Genomic DNA, 8,946 nt, shown 5'->3' on the forward strand with positions numbered 1-8,946 from the left:
TTGCTACTTTAACTGGGCTGCACATCACCAATTCACTTCTCTAGCATTTTATACTGGGACTCTATAATGACAACACGTGTAGGCATGCCAAGGCTGAAGATGTAAAGATGAATTGGTATGGATTTCATTGCAGGCAGGCCAACCGAAGCACCAGAATCCCTGGAGGAGGGGCAGTTCACAGAGCTTTGAATGCCACCGTTCACTGCTGTTGTCCTACTTTGGTTCAAGCTAGTGCAGTGCCTTGTACTACAATTCTCCCATCAGTTACTACCTGGAGATATTCAACAATTTGCTGTACATATCGTTAACCTAAGCCCAAGCCTAAGCATAGTGCCAGTTAGGACTAACTGCTGATAGCTTTCTTCACAGGATGATCACTATTCTTTCCCGTCACCTCTGAAGACTTGGTGTCACAGTACCAGTTGTAGAGCACCTCAGAGGTCCACCAAAGGAAAAATTCTCATTTCCACAAGTGTGTTCATATCTTAGGTTGACTGTCATGACAATTAGTGACTACCCTGGTCATATTCCTGATCTGAAAGGGTTTCATCCCAGAAGAGCTTAGTCAAGTACTTTGCAGTTTGTAATGGTCTGTGCAGCAGAACCAGACAGGAGACTAGTTGTCTTATCTTGCCGACCTCTGGATTGCCTTCCACATTGACTCAGACATCTCAGTAGAGACTGGGCTACGTGGATTGCCGAATCATTCCTCAACCTGTCTCATCAGTGATAAAGTTCTCTACCTAACAGCTCAGAATTGCATCAGACCACTTCTCAAATGGGAAACCGAAGCCAATTTCAGCGATTATAGCTGGGTGTTGTTCTGTACTCACAGCCCATTTGTACCCCAGATGGTAGGAAAACATGAAAAAGAAGAGAGGGAAATCACAGAATTTGATCAATACACTGACTGTCATAAGCAAAGGGCAAAAGACTCAAGCCAAGGCAAACAGGAATTGCTGGATAACTGGAGATTCAATCCACATGATCAGCACAAAGAATGAAAACCACAGACATACCTGTACATATCACTTTCCGAAATTACTCTCTTACACCAGGTTCATTTACTGTTAAAATTGACCTGGAGGCTCAGGAGAAATACTGTTCTTCAACAGTAATGAATGAAGATACTTCAAAACCTGGCAGAATGCACCTTGTTCTACTGGCAGAGATATAATGTCAAAGGTACTCATCTTTAGCAGCATCTTGCTAAACCAAGTACAAAAACTAACTTCCATGCTACCAAAATTTGTAGACTCTTTGTGGGGGGGTTTCCACTTCCAATCTTGAATACTTCTGCCTCCCCCCCCGAGTCATGCTATAGCACTTGCCACAGGGGTAATCCTTTGGGCTTTTCAGGTTGCTCCCCTTGTGGGCATTTTTCAGGAGCCCTTCTGCACACCTTCTACCTAGCAATTACATTGCCCTTTATAAAGTGCAAAGTCCACTAGCCTCAGACTATGACCTAGAGTTAAACCTTCAATACTAACCAATTCTTTAGAACAGGCATGGGCACTTATGTACAGGAAAAAATTCTGCTAGTTTGCTAACAGAAAAAAATAGTGGATGCAATCCTTTTTTGCAATCACCTGCTTTGACTTTCATAATCGTATCTGTATTTTAAGTTTGCTCTCATGGTGAAAGTGGCAATTACAACAAACAAATTAAGCACAGCATATGTTCATAGCTGTGCACGCGCACACACACGCAGACACTTGCTCTGCAGCCTCTTTCAGTCTGATTAGTGTACTTGTCTAAACACGTTCTTCCTACCCGGAAGGTTCAGTCAGCAGCAGTTCTGAATCAACAGCACAAAAATCAAGAGCATACACAAGCTGCAAGCTGCAAAGAAATATGGCTGCTGAGCCAGATACACTGAAACAAAATTCCAGGCAAAAACTGCCAACTATGCCACCTATTTTCTTAATCTATAGGTAGCCGTAAAAGAACAGACACAGTCCAACCGCGTATTGCCCCCACGTGGTAAAGCCGTCCTATTGCAGGAGAGCATAAATAGCCCCAGAATTCCCCTAAATTTGCTTTAAATTGAATCCTAAGATTTTTTGATAGATGTTAGTTCTTTGACTGTAACAGCCTAAACATTAAGCAGATATGAAACAGTCTTTTCTACAACTATGCAATTTATTTCTCTTTTTTACTTAACAAAACCTGCACAGTGAGGTTAACCAAGCATGTCTGAAGTAGCAAGGCCAAAAAAAAAACCCCATACAATTGGGAGTGTCAGAAAGCTTCCCTCCGCCCCTTTTTAAGAAAAAAAAAAACAACTCATTGAGGTTCATCTAATTTCCCTACCCAGAAAATCAGGCTGGTATTTGTTACCTCAGAGGAGCTGCACAAGGGTTCAATCCAGTCACAACTTGTACGGTGCTTCAAAGATCTACATCAAAAACTTCTGTAAGTGTTTGGGGGGAAAAACAAGACACCATCAAACAGAAACCACCACTCCCCCAAAATCTGAAATTCTAACAAGAAAAAAAGATCACCTCTTTTTCACATACCAATAAACTTTAGTCAACACAACTACAAAAACCCAGTTAATAAGGGTGTACGTTTTGAAAAAAAGTATCTTAAATATAAAGGAGAAAAGGCCTAGTTCTATTTCATAGACAGGATGCTTCAGAACAAAAAGAAAACTTAAGGACCTACAAACACTAATCGGATAAGTGTGACGATTATTTTACTGCCAAATAAACCAGACTTGAGGTTTTCAGCAACACTGACTAACTGTGCTACCTTAAGTTACTTTCAAAAAATGAGGTAACCAAATGGTAGACTGCTAGCAAAACAGTTAACTGTTAGATTCCCCACTCTGCCCCCAAAACTGAACAAATTGTTCCAGCTGTTTGTGCCAGGAAACAGAGTACGTAACTCCCCAGCGATGCCGAAAGACAGAAACCGAGCACTGCCTGGGGCTGCGTACAGCTGTTATAGAATCATAGAATTGTTTAGGTTGGAAAAGACCTTTAAGATCATCCAGTCCAACCATTAACCTAGCACTGCCAAGTCCACCACTAAACCATGTCCCTAAGCGCCACGTCTACATGTCTTTTAAATACTTCCAGGGATGGTGACTCACCACTTCCCTGGGCAGCCTGTTCCAGTGCTTGACAACCCTTTCAGTGAAGAAATTTTTCCTCATGTCCAATCTAAACCTCCCCTGGTGCAACTTGAGGCCATTTCCTCTCGTCCTATCGCTAGTTACTTGGGAGAAGAGACCGACACCCACCTCGCTACAACCTCCTTTCAGGTAGTTGTAGAGAGCGATGAGGTCTCCCCTCAGCCTCCTTTTCTCCAGGCTAAACAACCCCAGTTCCCTCAGCCGCTCCTCATAAGACTTGTTCTCCAGACCCTTCACCACCTTTGTTGCCCTTCTCTGGACACGCTCCAGCACCTCGATGTCCTTCTTGTAGTGAGGGGCCCAAAACTGAAGACAGTATTCGAGGTGCAGCCTCCCCAGTGCCGAGTACAGGGGCACGATCACTTCCCTACTCCTGCTGGCCACACGTACTGCCATTCCTGCAACACTATTTTTCTGTATTTCAAAGTAGATAAAGTAGGCAGCCTGAGACTATTTACTGGGCACGAAAGGAAGATTAAAACCGGTTTTCTTGCTCTGGGTACAAACTTCCCAAAGAAAGTGCTAGTCAGAGAGCTAATTGCTTCACTGAAACAGTGCTAGAGAGCCAAACCGCATGTTCTCTTCAGGGGAAAAAGCTCTGAAATTGGAGCAAGTACCACTACAGGAACAGCTTGACCTAGGTGTTAGGCTCTCCCTTATGGAAAAGCTTCTTAAAAGTAAAAATGAATCAAAAACATTAAAACAACAGGGGAGTTGCAAATTACGAGGCACAGGAGTGGGCGTGTTCTGAACAAACCATTTTACTGTCCATGCCTTTCCCTTTTTTTAATAAATATGCTGTTGAAGCAGCACAGTATCTGTTTTAATGGGTGTTTTGCATTAGCTCTCAGGGTGTGTTTATTTACTCATTCTATAGAATATGCTGAGTTATCTTCACATAACTTGGGAGCTCCTCTGTTTCCTACATGGGAATTTTCCCATGAATTTTTGGCTTCTGCTTATAAAAATGAGGTGATTCCTTCTCTTTGCCCCATCAGCCTCAATGTGTTTCTCAATAAAAAACGGGAGGACATCCAGCCTGAGGCACTTGAAGTACGATACCTCAACACAGTGAAGTTGCTAATGGCTGGCATGTCTTATAACTCAAATATCTCTGACCTTTTGCCATACCTTCCTTTATGTGACTTACACAGATGAACAGGAATTTGTATCTGGCAACTTGGACCCCTCTTGGAACACAGCCGTACCTTATATCTGACACGCCAAGCACCGGTTACATCACCACAGAAGACAGATATGTGCAAAGCTGAGGATCCAAGGAGGGCTGAGACTAGAGCATAAACAATCAGCTGCATCAGTCCTACAAAGCCATTTATACTGGGTTTCAAACAAAGTAAGGAGGCGTAAGCCCCAGGCTTGGCAGAGTTAGTAGCTCTCCTCATTCTTTTCCTGTCAAGGAGCTCAGTCTTTCCCACAGCAATCAAAGCACTGCACTTCTTGCTTTGTGGGACCAGTTTCTTACAACCAAATAGGCTGTCTGCAGGGCCACTTCTGCTCTAGCCAGAGGTAGTTTCCAAAAAGCATGTTGCTCTGTCTGAGACAGCTGGACACCTCCTCTGTCTTGCTAGATTTACAGGCTCTTACTCCTGTGGGTGGAAGTGAGCTTCATTTGTCTACTGCATTTTAAGCACCGAAACTAAACTTGCAAATGTACAGCTACATCAGAAGATCTTGCCTTGCTAAACACTGCAGGAACTTCCCAACACACCTGAAACTTCGACACACCCTTACATGGCTATGAGCCAGACCCAGGCAATCCTACCATGTCTGGGCTGCACTGTCAACAAAGCCGGCCATCAAACCACTCCTTAGACAAACTTTTTCTTCCTCCTCATACTCCCTCCATTCCCAGTTTCTGGACTTGACCTAGAATTACACCAAATATGACTTCACTGCACATGCTCTCACCTGGTTACTGTGACAACAGGCTGATTTCAGCATCATTCAAATCTTCATATAAAAGGACACACAAGCAGGTAACAGCACAGAGCACAGGTGCTCTGCTCTGTAACAGTCTGCCTGTATGCTTTGGCAGCAGGGTGCCACACAGAAGAAAGCTAGTCCGGTGTGAAACAGCTACAATACCAATGGCTGCTCTAGCACAGGGAAAATACCTGCCTCGCTGGTAAACTGGGCTGCATTCCCAGCCTTTTGCCTTCTGGGCTGTCCAAATGAATAGAATGTACTGCAGCCCAGAGCCATGATCAAGCATCTCCAGGAAGAGGTGACAGATATGGTGGGAAGAGGGCTCTAAGACAAGTTGTTAGCAGAACTGTGCATTTTAACCCTCCTGAGAAACGCACTCTGGAATTGTTGGCTCTGGGAAAAGCTCTGCAGCAAGTTGAATTATAAAGTGTTTTAATCACCCAAATGAAACCTTTCTTTCCACTGCAGGAATCCTTTAAGACTTTCTTTCTGGCTTTCTCTCACTATCTGTCAGCAGGAGCCCAGTGTTAAGCTCTTTGTGCACTATTCCATACACAATGTTGGGAGAACAGCAAATATGGAAGATCATATAATTTCATGGAGTTCTTTGTACTGAATTCCACTACAATGTCTTCCCGAGCAACAGTTTCAATTCTTCCCAAAGCCTTTATGGATTATATTCTTGCACATTCCCCAGACTGTCAGTAATTAACAACCTTGTTTGCCCCCTATTTCAGATACTTCCATAAAGCATGCAGCATTTCAGGATGTACTACTAAGTGTCCAGAAAAATGCAGAAAAAGTGACATTTTTCATTTTTCTTTACACAGAGGTCAAGAAACAGGAGTTAGCAGATATTTTGTTCACCTTTTTCTTTTTAACCACTACATCTGTGAAACAAGCTAGCAAAATCCTGATGGAAATCCTCCTTCAGGGCACAGAAGCAAGATAAACCAGCAAGAATGCCATGGAGCAGTCAATGAAAGGGACACATGAGGTGTGCCTAGCCACATTCATACTAGATGCTCAGGAAGACCCATTGTGAGTCTGGTCGACCACTTGATGAACAGAACTCTGTGTGGTGCAGGATAGTTACCTGAAAACAAGACAATTCTCTGCACTCATGCCATCTACTCAGATATAAACAACAGAGGACTCAACTGACATCAAAGTTACAATTCACAAGTCTGAACTTCATTTCTTTCAGAGTCTTGTGATTATATCCTACTAATTTCCATCTTTTGTAGAAGATAAAAGCAATAAAAAACTCCATCCGTTTTTGCACTAGACTTTTTGATACTGTTGCCCAGGACAGTAAACTGACAGTGCATTGTTAAGAGAAAGGCTGAATATAGTCCTTTTTGGTAGGATTTGTTAATGAAATGCCAAACATTCTTTTGTTCCAGTATCACAAGACAGCTTTCTCCTCAGTCACTTACTCTGAGGTCATTAGAGTGTTGGGGGGGGGGGGGGGGAGGGGAGGGAGGAGAGAGAGAGAGGTATGACTAATTCATCCACAGATGTCAACTAAATGGAAAGCCTAGGAGCAAGTGGTGTAAATTTGATCTCCAGCCCAGCCATCCTAATATTCAGAATGACCTGTAACAGGTACACAAGAGGCTCTAACTGATCTCCTTCCTCATTCCTTGCTGAAGAGCCAAGATGGCCAGGGAGTAAGCTCCAACTACCCTGTTCAGAAAAAGGAACACTTCTGTAGACAACCCACTGTCACTCTAAGTAGGACAAGTGGAACCTACAAGAACGTAACCCCAAAGGTGTGGATGACATACAAGAAAAATGCTGGAAATTTGCAGGATACCAAATGGAAGAAGCAAAGAAAGGGCAGGAGTCTAAAGACAGAAGAGAAAAATCTACTGAATAGCACGGAGACAATCAGAAGAAAATAAATCCCAAGTATGTTGAAGAACGGTATGAGTGGGCGAAAAGGACTGGAAAGGAAATATTCACAGAAGTGCAGGAATAAATTGGATGAGAAATGCATTCAGAGGAAAAGGTTAAAAGAGATACACATACACAGTTATATAGAAAATCTGCATCCAAATATATTCAGCTGTATTATGCTACTGCATATAAAAAACATATGCGTTTATCTGCATAGCCATATACTAACAATGCACTGCAATTCCTCCAAAATAACGTGATAGCTTGGGTTCATTAAGCAGATTTAAAGTAAAATAAAACTTGTTCCAGCATGTGAGCACGTAAGTCAACATGCTGCCTAAAAAAATGCATTAGTTTAACATTCCTTCTAGCACTGTCAATGGCAAAACAATGTACAAAGGACATTTTCAATGTGGATCATAGAATCATAGAATCATTAAGGTTGGAAAAGACCTCTAGAGATCATCAAGTCCAACCATCGAACCAACACCACCATGCCCACTAAACCATGTCCCTAAGAGCCTCATCTGCACATCTTTTAAACACTTCCAGGGATGGTGGGTGACTCAACCACTTCCCTGGGCAGCCTGTTCCAATGTTTAACCACTCCTTCAGTAAAGAAATTTTTCCTCATGTCCAGTCTAAACCTCCCCTGGTGCAACTTGAGGCCATTTCCTCTTGTCCTATCGCTAGTTACTAGGGAAAAGAGACCGACACCCACCTCGCTACAACCTCCTTTCAGGTAGTTGTAGAGCACGATAAGGTCTCCTCTGAGCCTCCTTTTCTCCAGGCTAAACAACCCCAGTTCCCTCAGCCGCTCCTCATAAGACTTGTTCTCCAGACCCTTCACCAGCTTTGTTGCCCTTCTCTGGACACGCTCCAGCACCTCGATGTCCTTCTTGTAGTGAGGGGCCCAAAACTGAACACAGTATTCGAGGTGCGGCCTCACCAGCGCCGAGTACAGGGGCACGATCACTTCCCTACTCCTGCTGGCCACGCTATTTCTGATACAGGCCAGGATGCCATTGGCCTTCTTGGCCGCCTGGGCACACTGCTGGCTCATGTTCAGCCGGCTGTCAACCAGCACCCCCAGGTCCTTTTCCGACAGGCAGCTTTCCAGCCACTCTTCCCCAAGCCTGTAGCATTGCATGGGGTTGTTGTGGCCGAAGTGCAGGACCCGTCACTTGGCCTTGTTGAATCTCATACAGTTGGCCTCGGCCCATCAATCCAGCCTGTCCAGGTCCCTCTGCAGAGCCTTCCTACCCTCGAGCAGATCAACACTCCCGCCCAACTTGGTGTCATCTGCAAACTTACTGAGGGTGCACTCAATCCCCTCATCCAGGATCATTGATAAAGATATTGAACAAGACCAGCCCCAAAACTGAGCCCTGGGGAACACTGCTCGTGACCGGCCGCCAACTGGATTTAACTCCATTCACCACAACTCTCTGGGCCCAGCCGTCCAGCCAGTTTTTTACCCCGTGCAGAGTACACCTGTCTAAGCCATGAGCCGCCAGCTTCTCTAGGAGAATGCTGTGGGAGACAGCGTCAAAGGCCCTACTGAAGTCCAGGTAGACCACATCCACAGCCTTTCCCTCATCCACTAGGCGGGTCCCCTGGTCATAGAAGGAGATCAGGTTGGTCAAGCAGGACCTGCCTCTCGTGAACCCGTGCTGGCTGGGCCTGATCCCCTGGTTGTCCCGCATATACCTTGTGAGCGCCCTCAAGATGAACCGCTCCATAATCTTCCCCGGCACCCAGGTCAGGCTGACAGGCCTGTAGTTCCCTGGATCCTCCTTCCAGCCCTTCTTGTAGATGGGCGTCACATTGGCAAGCCTCCAGTTGTCCAGGACCTCCCCCGTTAACCAGGACTGCTGATAAATGATGGAGAGTCGCTTGGCAAGCTCCTCCACCAGCTCCCTCAGCACTCTTGGGTGGATCCCATCCGGCCCCATAGA

The sequence above is a fragment of the Aptenodytes patagonicus genome, chromosome 6 (genome assembly GCF_965638725.1).
Source record: "Aptenodytes patagonicus chromosome 6, bAptPat1.pri.cur, whole genome shotgun sequence".
Taxonomy (NCBI): Eukaryota; Metazoa; Chordata; class Aves; order Sphenisciformes; family Spheniscidae; genus Aptenodytes; species Aptenodytes patagonicus.